Source organism: Lepidochelys kempii, chromosome 2 (genome assembly GCF_965140285.1).
Source record: "Lepidochelys kempii isolate rLepKem1 chromosome 2, rLepKem1.hap1, whole genome shotgun sequence".
In the NCBI taxonomy this organism is placed as follows: domain Eukaryota; kingdom Metazoa; phylum Chordata; order Testudines; family Cheloniidae; genus Lepidochelys; species Lepidochelys kempii.
Genome location: NC_136381.1, coordinates 10,052,157 through 10,065,159, shown reverse-complemented (window position 1 = coordinate 10,065,159; position 13,003 = coordinate 10,052,157). Strand labels below are relative to the sequence as shown.

Sequence of the window (13,003 nt, the reverse complement as noted above, 5' to 3'; positions counted from 1 at the left end):
AGAGTAACACACACACACACACAAAGTTCAATACCATTTTAAAAATGCATTTTTAAACCTAGTCTTCATCCCTTGCTTTTTTTAAAATAGTGAATTAACAGATGAAAACCTGTATCCTGGGCTGGAAGCCAGCAAACCTGGACTCACCTGTTCCCCAACTGATGTTAACTACTCTGTATATTTCACAACCCTTTTTACTGAACAAGGCCACAGGAGGTAGGTTAGCATTCTGTCCTTTTACAGGTGAGTTAACGGAGCACCTGGGAAGCTAAACAAGAACTTCTTTAAGGGCTGGAACTAGGACCCAGTTGTCTAATATGGAGAACCTAAAGCTCATTACTTAGCCACAATGCTCCTCACAAAATTAGTATGCTAAATCTTTTGTGCTTGGCTTCAGTATTTGCTAAACGGAGCTACGCCCAAATACTCAAGCCAAGCACAAAGACCTCGCATTCTAAACTACATTAAAAATAGTAGTTAAGGTTGCAAACCTAAGGGTTAAAAAATGCCAGAATTCAGGTTTTCTGTACAGACTTCTAATGTGACATTGGACAAGTCACTTAAACCTAAACCTTTAAAAGAAGATTTAGGCACCTAAATCAGGCAGAGTGCTGAGCGCAGCAATGCCTAAATACCTTTAAGGCCCAGATTTTTAAAGCAAAAGTTTCTGGAGGTAGCCACTGTGTGCGCCTCATTTTCTGGATGAGGATTTGAGACTCAAAAGACCTAATTTTCAGAAGCATAGAACACAACTCCTACTCTTACTGGGAGTTAGTGTAAACTGAGGTTACTCAGCACCTCTGAGAAACAATTAGGCCACAGGTGTCGCTGTCACTGAGGACCCAACATTAGCAAATTTTGGCCTTAATCTGTCTCTCAGCTCCTCAGTTGTAAAAGGGGAATAACTTCCTACTTCACAGGAGTGTTATGAAGATTAATTAATTAATGTTTGAGACACCAGATACTATGGTGATGAGCACAATACAAAAGTACAAGAGGATTTTTTTTTTAAAATGTATTCAGGTGCAGCTTTTGAGGCCACATATTCAGTGATGAGGATAAGAAGAAATATTGAATAGATGCCTGTTGCAGTGAATGAAGCAGAGGTTCCTGTGAAAAAGATATGTGGTTGTGTAATCAAAGTGTTATAATTAATATATATGAGGGGGCATAATTAAGGTTACCCAGGCACAGAGAACATAATCGCTCACCCTACATTTTTATAAATTATTGTTTAATGAATTAGAAATGGCTTCCCTTTTTACTGTAGCATAAAAATGAAGACTGAAGAAAAAATAAGACAGGTCATTGCTCAAAGGAGATAAGTAATGTTTATTAAACAGCAGTTTTAGCCTGGGAAGCAGCTAACCTATATGAAAATAGATACACATGGTTTAGCTTTACCACCACCAGATGTGAATTGACTTTTCTTTTGGGGAAAAAAGATTGAAAACAGTGATTTAAAGAAATTTTTTAGATTACTGCTTTAAATGAAGAATTTAAAACCAAGATATCCTGTGCAAAATGCACTACAATAATCCAGTCTGGAGCTGACAGGAAATCCAGCCATAAAAGAGCCCTAATTTAAATACTAAAGTAAGCCAACTTTGATTAATAAGGTGCTAGTATATTGTCCCCAGTAAAAAGAGGAGTTTATTATGAAAAAACACAGAAAACAAATTTGACCTTTCTACAATAGTTCATCTAGTCTCTGGAAACCAAAAGATTCACACCTATCAATGTCTAAGTGCTGTAGTTTCTGTGGAAAAGGGAAGCGACAGACACTAGAATAGTGTTAGCTACATGGCCCATTTTAAAAGCCATAGGAAACTTCAGATTACATTATTCCACAAAAAACTGCTATAATAAAATTGAGCAGCACACAAATTACAATCAACATTTAGGAATCCTACTCTAACCCAAAAGACAGACTTGAGGTAGATTTTCTTCCACCCCAATTAAAATGGAAACCCTGGTGCAACCCTAACTGTGGTGGCACCACCACTCCATCAGAATCTTGCTGCACAACACGAGAGCCAGGAGTAGAGTTAGGGGAACACACTGGACTCATGTGTTGGCCAAGAGGTTCCCAGTATACAGTGCCCCACGACATGAGCTGCTTTTACATATTCAAAATGCTCTAAAATCCACAGGTGTACGGAGATTAGTACATCCTGACAACAGTTTTCAGAGGTGTGAACTCATCCATTCATCTTATAAGGTGTTCTCCTCCCCATTCCAAAAAGTCTACCTTAGTCCCTGGTGTTGAATACTCATTTTCAAGATAATCTCGTACCTTAAATTTGTGTCTTTAAACCCAGGAAGTACAGAGTTATTTCACCTTAATTAGTTATTTCCTGGTTTCCAGATGTTTAAATACTGGTGCCTTCGAGGTCTGAGGAACTGCTGGTCAACCATAACTCTGCATTAAATGTGGTTTTTGGCAATAAATTACTCCAATTTCTGTGTTTAGACATGACCTTAGTTCAATTAGAAAGGTTCCAAACTAGTTATGCCTAAGGGCTTGTCTACACAATGAAATTTATCTGAATAGTTATTGTGTCAGATATGGCAATTTCCTCTAACATCCTGGGCAAATCTTATTAAATTAAGCATTATTCTATTAATTATAAGTATTTTAGTTCAATATATTAAAAATGCAAATGCTGATGTATTATGGTGGAATCATATGCAACTTCTTCATATGCAGGACTAATGTAAACCCTGGCAAGTGTTATGAGTTTCAGAGAACTCTCTTAAGGCAAGATCAAATTTTCAGTTGAGTAAGTTTACTAGGAAATACTTGGGTAATTTGCATTCCCTTCCTCCCATCTCTGGACCCATCCTTTTGAAGCTGAAGGAAGTGCCCTGCGGAAAAACCCATTGTCTGCTAGCATCTGTTAGGCGAGAAAAGATCAAAGGCCTGATCTACATTAGGAAATTAGGTCAATATAACTATGTTGCTCGGGCATGTGAAAAATCCACACCCCTGAGCGATGCAGTTAAACTAGCCTAACCCCAGGTGTAGACAGTGCTAGGATGATGGGAGAATTCTCCTGTTGACCTAGCTGCCACCTCTTGGAGAGGCTGAGTACCTACACTGATGGGAGAAACCCTCCTGTCAACATAGATAGTGTCTTCACTGTAGCTATGCAGCTGTACTGCCGTAGCAGTTTATGTGCAGACAAGCCCCAAGACTTGAATGAGAAACAGAAGGAAATCTCAGATTCATGGGCATACTTGTTCTGAGCTAACAGCTATTCCGAATTTGTGACAACAGAAAACCCCCTAGGTGGGGTCTGAAGGACTTTTCACCAGCCAGAGCCCTTACTGGAGTCAGGGAGTGATATCTGGTAACCTTATTAAAAGTGTGTGTAGATTCTTTTATTGTTTTTAACATGTTTTCTCTAATGCTTTTACCTTAAGAATATGTAATATAATTTATGGAGAAGATAGTATGATGGGATAACATGATTTTGGCAATTAATTGATCTTTAACTATTCATGATAAATAGGCCCAATGGCCTGTGATGGGATGTTAGATGGGGTGGGATCTGAGTTACTACAGAGAATTCTTTCCTGGGTGTCTGGCTAAGGAGTCTTGCCCACATGATCAGGGTTCAGCTGATAGCCATATTTGGGGTTTGGAAGGAATTTTCCTCCAGGGCACATTGGAAGAGGCCCTGGGTTTTTTTTTTTTTTTTCCCCTTCCTTTGCAGCATGGGGCGTGGGTCACTTGCTGGAGGATTCTCTGCACCTTGAAGTCTTTAAACCATGATTTGAGGACTTCAATAGCTCAGACGTAGGTGAGAGGTTTATCGCAGGAGTGGGTGGGTGAGATTCTGTGGTCTGCATCGTGCAGCAGGTCAGACTAGACGATCATAATGGTCCCTTCTGACCTTCATATCTATGAATCTATAAGAATGGCCACACTGTGTCAAGGATCCCCCTAGCCCAGTATCTAGTGCTCCAGAGAGAATGAACATAACAGGTCAGTTATCAAGTGATCCATCCCTTGTCATCCAGTCCCATCTTCCGGCAGTCAGAGGTTAAGGAACACCCAAAGCATAGGTGGCATCCTGACCATCTTGATTGACCAGCCATTGATTGACCTATCCTCTGTGAACTGGTCTAATTAGTTTTTGAACCCACTCACACTCTTGGCCTTCACAACATACCCTGGCAACATGTTCCACAGGTTGACTCTCTGCGTTCTATTTGTTTTAAACCTGCTGCCTATTAATTTCATAGGGTGACCTCTGGTTCTTGTGTTATGTGAAGAGGCAAACAACACAACCTTATTCAGTTTCTCCACACTATTCATGATTGTATAGACCTCTATCATATCCCCTCTTAGTCATCTCTTTTCCAAGCTGAATATTCGCAGTCTTTTTAATCTCTCCTCATATGGAGGCTGTTCCACATCCCTAATCATTTTTGTTGCCATTCTCTGTACCTTTTCCAATTCTAATATATCATTTTTAGATGGAATGACCAGAACTACATACAATATTCAGGGTGTGGACATATATAGTGGTATTATATTTTCTGTTTTATTATCTAGCCCCTTCCTAATTGTTCCTAACAGTGTTAGCTTTTTTGACTGCTGCTGCACATGGAGCAGATGTTTTCGAAAAGCCATCCATGACTCTAACCCTTCTTTCTTGAGTGATAACAGCTAATTTAGACCCCATCATTTTGTGTATATATAGTTGGGATTAAGTTTTCCAATGTGCATTACTTTGCCTTTATCAACACTAATTTTCATGTGCCATTTTTGATGCCCAGTCGCTCAGTTTAAGATTCCTTTGTAACTTCGCAGGCAGCTTTGGACTAACTATCTTGGGTAATTTTGTATTGTCTGCGAACTTTACCACCTCAATATTTACCCTTTTTCCAGATTATTCATGAATATGTTGAACAGCACTGGTCCCAGTACAAATCCTTGAGAGAGCCCACTATTTATCACTCTTCACTGTGACAACTGACCATTTTTTCCTACTCTTTTTTATCTTTTAAGCAGTTACTGATCCATAAGAGGAACTTCCCTCTTATCCCAATTAGAAAAGGAATACTTGTGGCACCTTAAAGACTAACCAATTTATTTGAGCGTAAGCGTTCGTGAGCTACAGCTCACTTCATCGGATACATACTGTGGAAAGTGTAGAAGATCTTTTTATACACACAAAGCATGAAAAAATACCTCCCCCCACCCCACTCTCCTGCTGGTAATAGCTTATCTAAAGTGACCACTCTCCTTACAATGTGTATGATAATCAAGGTGGGCCATTTCCAGCACAAATCCAGGGTTTAACAAGAACCTCTGGGGGGGGAAGGGGGGGGAGGAAAAAACAAGGGGAAATAGGTTACCTTGCATAATGACTTAGCCACTCCCAGTCTCTATTCAAGCCTAAGTTAATTGTATCCATTTTGCAAATGAATTCCAATTCAGTAGTCTCTCGCTGGAGTCTGGATTTGAAGTTTTTTTTGTTGTAGGAAACTACAATCCACCGGTGATCTTCCTGATAAAAGGCCATCCTGGCCACTATGGATGTAGAAGCCCTCTACACCAACATTCCACACAAAGATGGACTACAAGCTGTCAAGAACACTATCCCCGATAATGTCACGGCTAACCTGGTGGCTGAACTTTTTGACTTTGTCCTTACCCATAACTATTTTACATTTGGGGACAATGTATACCTTCAAATCAGCGGCACTGCTATGGGTACCCGCATGGCCCCACAGTATGCCAACATTTTTATGGCCGACTTAGGGGACGAGAGCTGAGGAAGCGTTGTTCTAACGCCCCTACCCTACTTGCGCTATATTGATGACATCTTCATCATCTGGACCCATAGAAAAGAAGCCCTTGAGGAATTCCACCATGATTTCAACAATTTCCATCCCACCATCAACCTCAGCCTGGTCCAGTCCACACAAGAGATCCACTTCCTGGACACTACAGTGCTAATAACGATGGTCACATAAACACCACCCTATACCGGAAACCTACTGACCGCTATTCCTACCTACATGCCTCCAGCTTTCACCCTGACCACACGATCCATCGTCTACAGCCAAGCTCTGCGATACAACTGCATTTGCTCCAACCCCTCAGACAGAGACAAACACCTACAAGATCTCTATCAAGCACTCTTACAACTACAATACTCACCTGCGGAAGTGAAGAAACAGACTGATAGAGCCAGAAGAGTTCCCAGAAGTCACCTACTACAGGACAGGCCTAACAAAGAAAATAACAGAACACCACTAGCAGTCACCTTCAGCCCCCAACTAAAACCCCTCCAACGCATTATTAAGGATCTACAACCTATCCTGAAGGATGACCCAACACTCTCACAAATCTTGGGAGACAGGCCAGTCCTTGCTTACAGACAGCCCCCCAACCTGAAGCAAATACTCACCAGCAACCACACACCACACAACAGAACCACTAACCCAGGAACCTATCCTTGCAACAAAGCCCGTTGCCAACTGTGCCCACATATCTATTCAGGGGACACCATCACAGGGCCTAATAACATCAGCCACACTATCAGAGGCTCGTTCACCTGCACATCCACCAATGTGATATATGCCATCATGTGCCAGCAATGCCCCTCTGCCATGTACATTGGTCAAACTGGACAGTCTCTACGTAAAAGAATAAATGGACACAAATCAGATGTCAAGAATTATAACATTCATAAACCAGTCGGAGAACACTTCAATCTCTCTGGTCACGCGATTACAGACATGAAAGTTGCGATATTACAACAAAAAAACTTCAAATCCAGACTCCAGCGAGAGACTGCTGAATTGGAATTCATTTGCAAATTGGATACAATTAACTTAGGCTTGAATAGAGACTGGGAGTGGCTAAGTCATTATGCAAGGTAACCTACCCCCCCCCCCGACGTTCTTGTTAAACTCTGGATTTGTGCTGGAAATGGTCCGCCTTGATTATTATACACATTGTAAGGAGAGTGGTCACTTTAGATAAGCTATTACCAGCAGGAGAGTGGGGTGGGGGGAGGTATTTTTTCATGCTTTGTGTGTATAAAAAGATCTTCTACACTTTCCACAGTATGCATCCAATGAAGTGAGCTGTAGCTCATGAAAGCTTATGCTCAAATAAATTGGTTAGTCTCTAAGGTGCCACAAGTACTCCTTTTCTTTTTGTGAATACAGACTAACATGGCTGTTAGTCCTAAACTTATCCCAATTGCCTGCCTTCGATGGGGGACATTGTCAAAAGCTTTCTTGAGTCCAGTACACTATCCACTGGATCACTCTTGTCTAAAGTTTGCTGACCTCCTTAAAGAATTCTCAGAGATTTGTAAAAGGAAGACATGCCTCAAAGCTGTGTTGACTCTTTCCCAACGTACCATGTCCATCTATGAAGCTGATAATTCTTTACTATAGTTTCAGCCAATTAGCCTAGTACTGAAGGTAGGCTTAGCAGCCTATGATTTGCCAAGTTTGCCTCTGAAGCCTTTTTTAAAAATTGGCATATTAGCTATCTGACAGTCATCTGGTAAAGACACTTATTTTAAGTGATAGGTCACATACCACACTTCTTTCAAAACTGATGGGTGAATACCATCTGGCCCTGGTGACTTGTCATGGTTTAATTTATCAATTTGTTCTATCGGCTCCTCTATAGACAACTCAGTCTGGGACAGTTCCTCATATCTGTCACCTAAAAAGAACGGCTCAGGTGTGGGAATCTCCCTCACATCCATTGCAGTGAAGATGCACGCAAAGAATTAATTTAGCTTCTTCACAACAGCCTTGTCTTCCTTGAGTATCTCAATTCACTAGTGGCTGTTTCGCAGGCTTCCTGCTTCTGATGTACTTTAAAAAAAATAAAAGCAAAAAAAAAAAAAAAAAAAAACCCCCGCTGTTAAATTAAGTCTTTTGCTAGCTACTCTTCAAATTCTTTCGGGCCTGCTTAACTGCACTTACACACTTGACTTGCCAGAATTTAAATTCCTTTCAATTTTCCCCACTAGGATTTAACTTCCAATTTTTAAAATGTTGTTTCGCCTTTAACTGCCTTTTACTTTGTTGTTTAGCCATGATGGCATTTTTTGGTTCTCATACTGCGTTTATTTTGTTTATTGTATACATATAGCTTAAGGTTTAGCGGTATTAAAGTGGTTCCCAAACTGGAGTCAACCCCTGGGAGTTCGCGAAATGTTACAGCGGGTTCTCGGGAAAAAATTCCCTAATGGCGGACAGAGCTGTCCCTACAGGCCCCGGGCAGCATGGGGCCAGCAGCATGGAGCCCCTGGACTTCCAAGAGCTAAGCAGATCAAAGCAAGCATATCTATCGCACTGAGGAGATTTAAACTTCAAAACTCCTTATAAGAAGTGGAAAGGGAGGTGGATATTTTTTGCTGTTTTTAAAATTAAACAGGCAGCTAGTATTGTTTTTAAAATTATTATGAACAAGTTTAAGCTTTGTTGTAATGTGCGTTGTTTGCCTGGACTGCTCAAGACCTGAATGCTTGTGTAAGAGAAACTCTGAATTGGCTTCTTAAATACCTTCATGCTGTTTCACATCTGATACTCCTTGATGAAACCTAGGAGCCTTGTCTTATAACAGGCTTATTCAAAGTGATACAAGCTACAAAAGTGAGATCTTGGAAGAGTGTTGCAGTTTTCATAATGTAATAAAAATACTATAATGATAAATAGTGTGTAATAAACCTGTCATAAAAACAAATTTTACAGTTCCAAGATCACTGTTTTTATAAAATTTATACTCAGGTAAAGGAGAAAATCCCTGTAAATATTCATTTTTAGGAGTGGGTTCGTGAGACTTGACATTTTAGCGAAAGGGGTTCACAGGTTGCTAAAAGTTTGGGAACCACTGCTCTATTAGGATTTTAAAAAGTTTCCATGCAACTTGCAGGCAGTTCACTCTTGTAACTGTTCCTTTTCATTTCCATTTAACTAGTCTCCTCATTTTTGTGTAGCTCCCCTTTTTTAAGTTAATGCTCCTGCGGTGGATGTCCTTGGCGTTCCCCACACCCCAATAAGGATGTTAAATTTAATTACATTATGGTCACTATTACCGGCTCCTCCCCAGCACCTCACCCAAATCTGTCTAGATGTCATGAGAGGTCTACAACCTTCACACCCGCAGCCAATTCACCATGTGGTTCTCCCGGTCATCACAAACCCAGCTGTCTACATTTCTAATAATTGACTCTCACATTACTATTACTTGTCTCTTCCTAATAACAGGGGTCCCCTCCCCTGGATAGGTATCCTCAGTGTGAGAGGACACCATGACATCATCTGGAAGGAGGGTCCAACTATGGAATTGTTTCCCTCCACTGCAGCTTGGTGCTCTCCTTCCTCGAGACTTCCATCCTCCTCAACAGCACAGACGCTGTCAGACTGAGGATAGGACCGCTGTACTATGTCCTGGAAAGTCTCGGTTATGTACCTCCCTGTCTCCCTTACTTCCTCCAGTTCAGCCACTCTGGTCTCAAGAGCCGGTATTTAGACTCTGAGGGCCATGAGCTGCTTGCACCAAATGCACACATATGCCACTGGCCCACAAGGCAAGCAATGATTCATGTGCTGGCTTAGAAAGAGTTGTGTGGTAACTCATAGCTGTGGCATTTACCCTTGAAGAGAAAGTAAAGCAGGGGAGCTGGCCTGTTTAGGCAGACTGACTTTGCTGGGGAATTCACAGTGAAGACAGGGAACTGTGCAATCTGGGAATACAGGTCAGGAAGGAGAGAGGGTGCACGTCTCCACACAAGAGAGGTGATGGCTAGGGAGCCAGAAAATTAAGAGTGGGTGCCCTTGCTGCTGAGCGTGCCTTTCCCCTCAGGGGGAAAATACAGATGCAGTTGCCTTCAACTGTCAAAGTTTTACCAGGATAATTATGCCTGTAAATTTCCAAGTATAGACATGCCCTAACTTGTATTTAATAGTCAGATGTTTTCTTAGCGTGTAAAGGAAATTTTAGAGTTTGGTTAGCAAGATCCGGGTGAGTAGGCTGGGTTACTTAGTGACCTTGTTTTTAATATTTTAATGTCCAAATTTTCTATCAAGGGAAGAAAATTTTAGGAACCTTCAAAATAAACTTTCTTTATGCAGTGAGAGATCTTGATAGCTGGACTGTATTAATTCTCTCAGCCAACAGAGCAGACATCTCCTCTGGAGGAGCAGTGCAGATGTCTCCATATGCATGCAGCAATATCTGGGGTGTGGCAACTACCTTTAGTGTCATTTCAACAAAGGAGTCTTTTAAGCTGCTGCAGCTGCAAAATTTCTCTAGCAGTGTTCTTTTCATATTTAATTCTGTAGTTTAATTTTTGATTATCTGAGATCATAAAAGTGAACTGAACAAGTTGCCTGTGTTGCTATAGGAGAACTTACAGAAACCAAGCTAAGGGCATGTCCAGTCTAGAATAAGAAGAAGATGTAGGTAACAAAGACAGTCCCAATTTCATTCCAGTAAGTGCATCTTTATCTTGCTAACCTTTCTAGAATATTTGAAACAGATGTTTCCTTACTCCCAACTTGCTGCCAGATAAGACTCATAGTACATCCTCTCATTTGCTAATCAAGGCAGGATGACAGCCAACAAGAATCTTATTTTAGCACCTTCAGCCAGTGAGGTTCTCCCTTTTCTCTCTTCACAGTCTTCCTTCCTCCTTAGCTGTCTTCCCCTGCCTAGCAAAATTTCCTGTCCACTCCACTAGCGCAATCACCTCCTTCTGGACTAAAGTGGGAGGAGAGCAAGACTTAGAGGGCAAACTGTGCAAAGCAGTCAACTGGCTCATTCCAGTCACACCCTGAGCGTACTATCCGGACAGGACTGCATAAGATAAGCTTTCAGATGGCAAGTGCTTAAGGGAGTTCTTTCTGTGCAGTCTTAGGTCTATTTTGTCTGAGCAGAAGAATAGAGAGAATTGTTCTACCTCTTTTATTGTTCAGATTGATCAGTTTTCTCCCCACCCATACCCACTCTCCTTCCTAACTGCCAATGCTGTCCAAACCTTGTCAGTTCATTTGCTGTGTTGGGTTGGGTCACTGCTAGACGACCATTTCTGTGCAGTGGTGAGCCACACAACAAAAAGAGTCCTCTTATCTATTAATTGTGCTCTGTGGTGTGATGAAACCTGGGCAGACACCCTGGATTGGTCACTACCTGCTTGAGTGACAGATGTGGACAACATACCAATGTTCTCCAGTGGTGAGAAACCAGTGATCACTTGAAGTAATATATGGAAAATGCACTCCAATTAAAACTGAACTAGTTTGTCAAAAACAGATGAGTCTAGCACAGCAGTTCTCTAGCTCTCATTCTGTGGAATGCTTCATAAGGGTCTGTGAGACTGCATGTTCATCTCTCCTCTCAGCACCTCACCCCTTCACAGACTCGTTCTCAAAAATGTTTCATTAACTAAAAGGAAAGGCTCCATGATGGACCTTTTTTAAGATTCATTGGCCAACTCAGTAACACCACCAGACATCCAACAGTGATTTTTGATATCAACACCTCCAAGACCATTAAAAAAACATAGTTGCTAAAAAGTCATCCTCCTGCTCATTTTTCTCACTGGTTTAATCTCTCCATTGGCTTCTCATTTTCCACCCATCAAGTTTAAGCTTAACCTCCCCTTTAAGACATCTTACAATTTTGGTCTTCTCTAGTTATCTGCTCTTGCGTCTTAAATTTCACCCCTTCACTGCACCAGTGATGCAAGCTACAACCACCACTTGTTCACATCTCCCACAAGAGTGTCTGTGCATTCTTCCACCTTGCCCTTCATGCATGGAACACCTTTCCCATAAAGCTACTATACCCTCCTCCTTCAAAACTTTCCTCATTTCTACCATGATACCTACAGGAAATCATACAATAGACAAAGAGCCAGTGGGAATTACTGACATTTATACAGAGATCATTTAAATGTTAAATGATTCAGACCATCAAGTTATGAACATAGTGATTCTATGTAAAACAATTATTTTTAATGTTGTCTTTTTTCCTTTTACCCAGCACTTCTCTCCTATTGGTTTGCTTGCTGGATCTTGTTTCAAGCCCAATGGTAAACTCTTTTGGGACAGGGAGTGTCCCTTACTTTGTACAGTGCCTAGCCTAAAGGAGCATCAATTTTGATTGGGGCCTTTGAATGCTAATACAAAACAAAAACAAAACAAAAAAACGTGTCTGGGTAACTCCACAATCCCACAGAATGTGCATAAGTGAACACAAGATAAAGATGTATACATTAAGACAGGTTCAAATTGATGTCTGTCTTACACAGCACTGCGAGTCTTAGTAGCTGCTGCTTAGCAGAGCTCTCCTTATCTTTAATAAAATGTTGCAGGTCTTTTTTCCTATCTTTCTCTAACAGTCCTTAACAGAAGACCAATGCTACAAAACACCAGGCTGTACTTCTTAGAGAACAGTTTTAAAATACCCAGGCTCTTGAAGACTATTTCTAATAAAGAAAAGGGTTTTGTTAAATGCCATTTTCTTGTGAAAAATATTTGACTGACTTTTTATACAAGCAGTATTTGACTAACTAAGAAGACTTATTATATTCCTGTTTTCAAAGTAGTTAAGAGAGAGCTTTCCACTGTTTTTCGTGTGAATTTCTCTTTCTGAAGTGAACTTTTACATTTTAAATCTTATAATTTCCCCTTAATGGTGCCAGAAAGATCAATCAACTCTCCACATCTACCTATGCTTGCATCCACCCATGGGATAGAACTGAAAGAGGAAAATAAACCCTTTCAAGTTTCTCACTTTTGAGCTATCTTAATTTTTCCATCTCCATATGAGAAATTCATTACTTTGCAGGATTCCAGTATTTCACCCATTGCAATGGTGTTGTTTGGTAGCATATACCCAATTTTATAAACTGAAGTTAGATAAACTAAGCTCTCTTCTATCACTTGGTAAAAATTTCTCTAACATTTCATTAGCACACATCCTCATTCCTAAAAAAAATGGAGTTTG

The 13,003-nt window shown here is 40.7% G+C and overlaps 1 protein-coding gene across 4 annotated transcripts in view; it reads right to left on the bottom strand.

The window, feature by feature from the left end:
• AGO2 (argonaute RISC catalytic component 2) overlaps positions 1–13,003 on the bottom strand; it is a 105,854-nt gene that overhangs the window by 73,345 nt on the left and 19,506 nt on the right. The gene's annotated exons all lie outside the window — the stretch shown is intronic.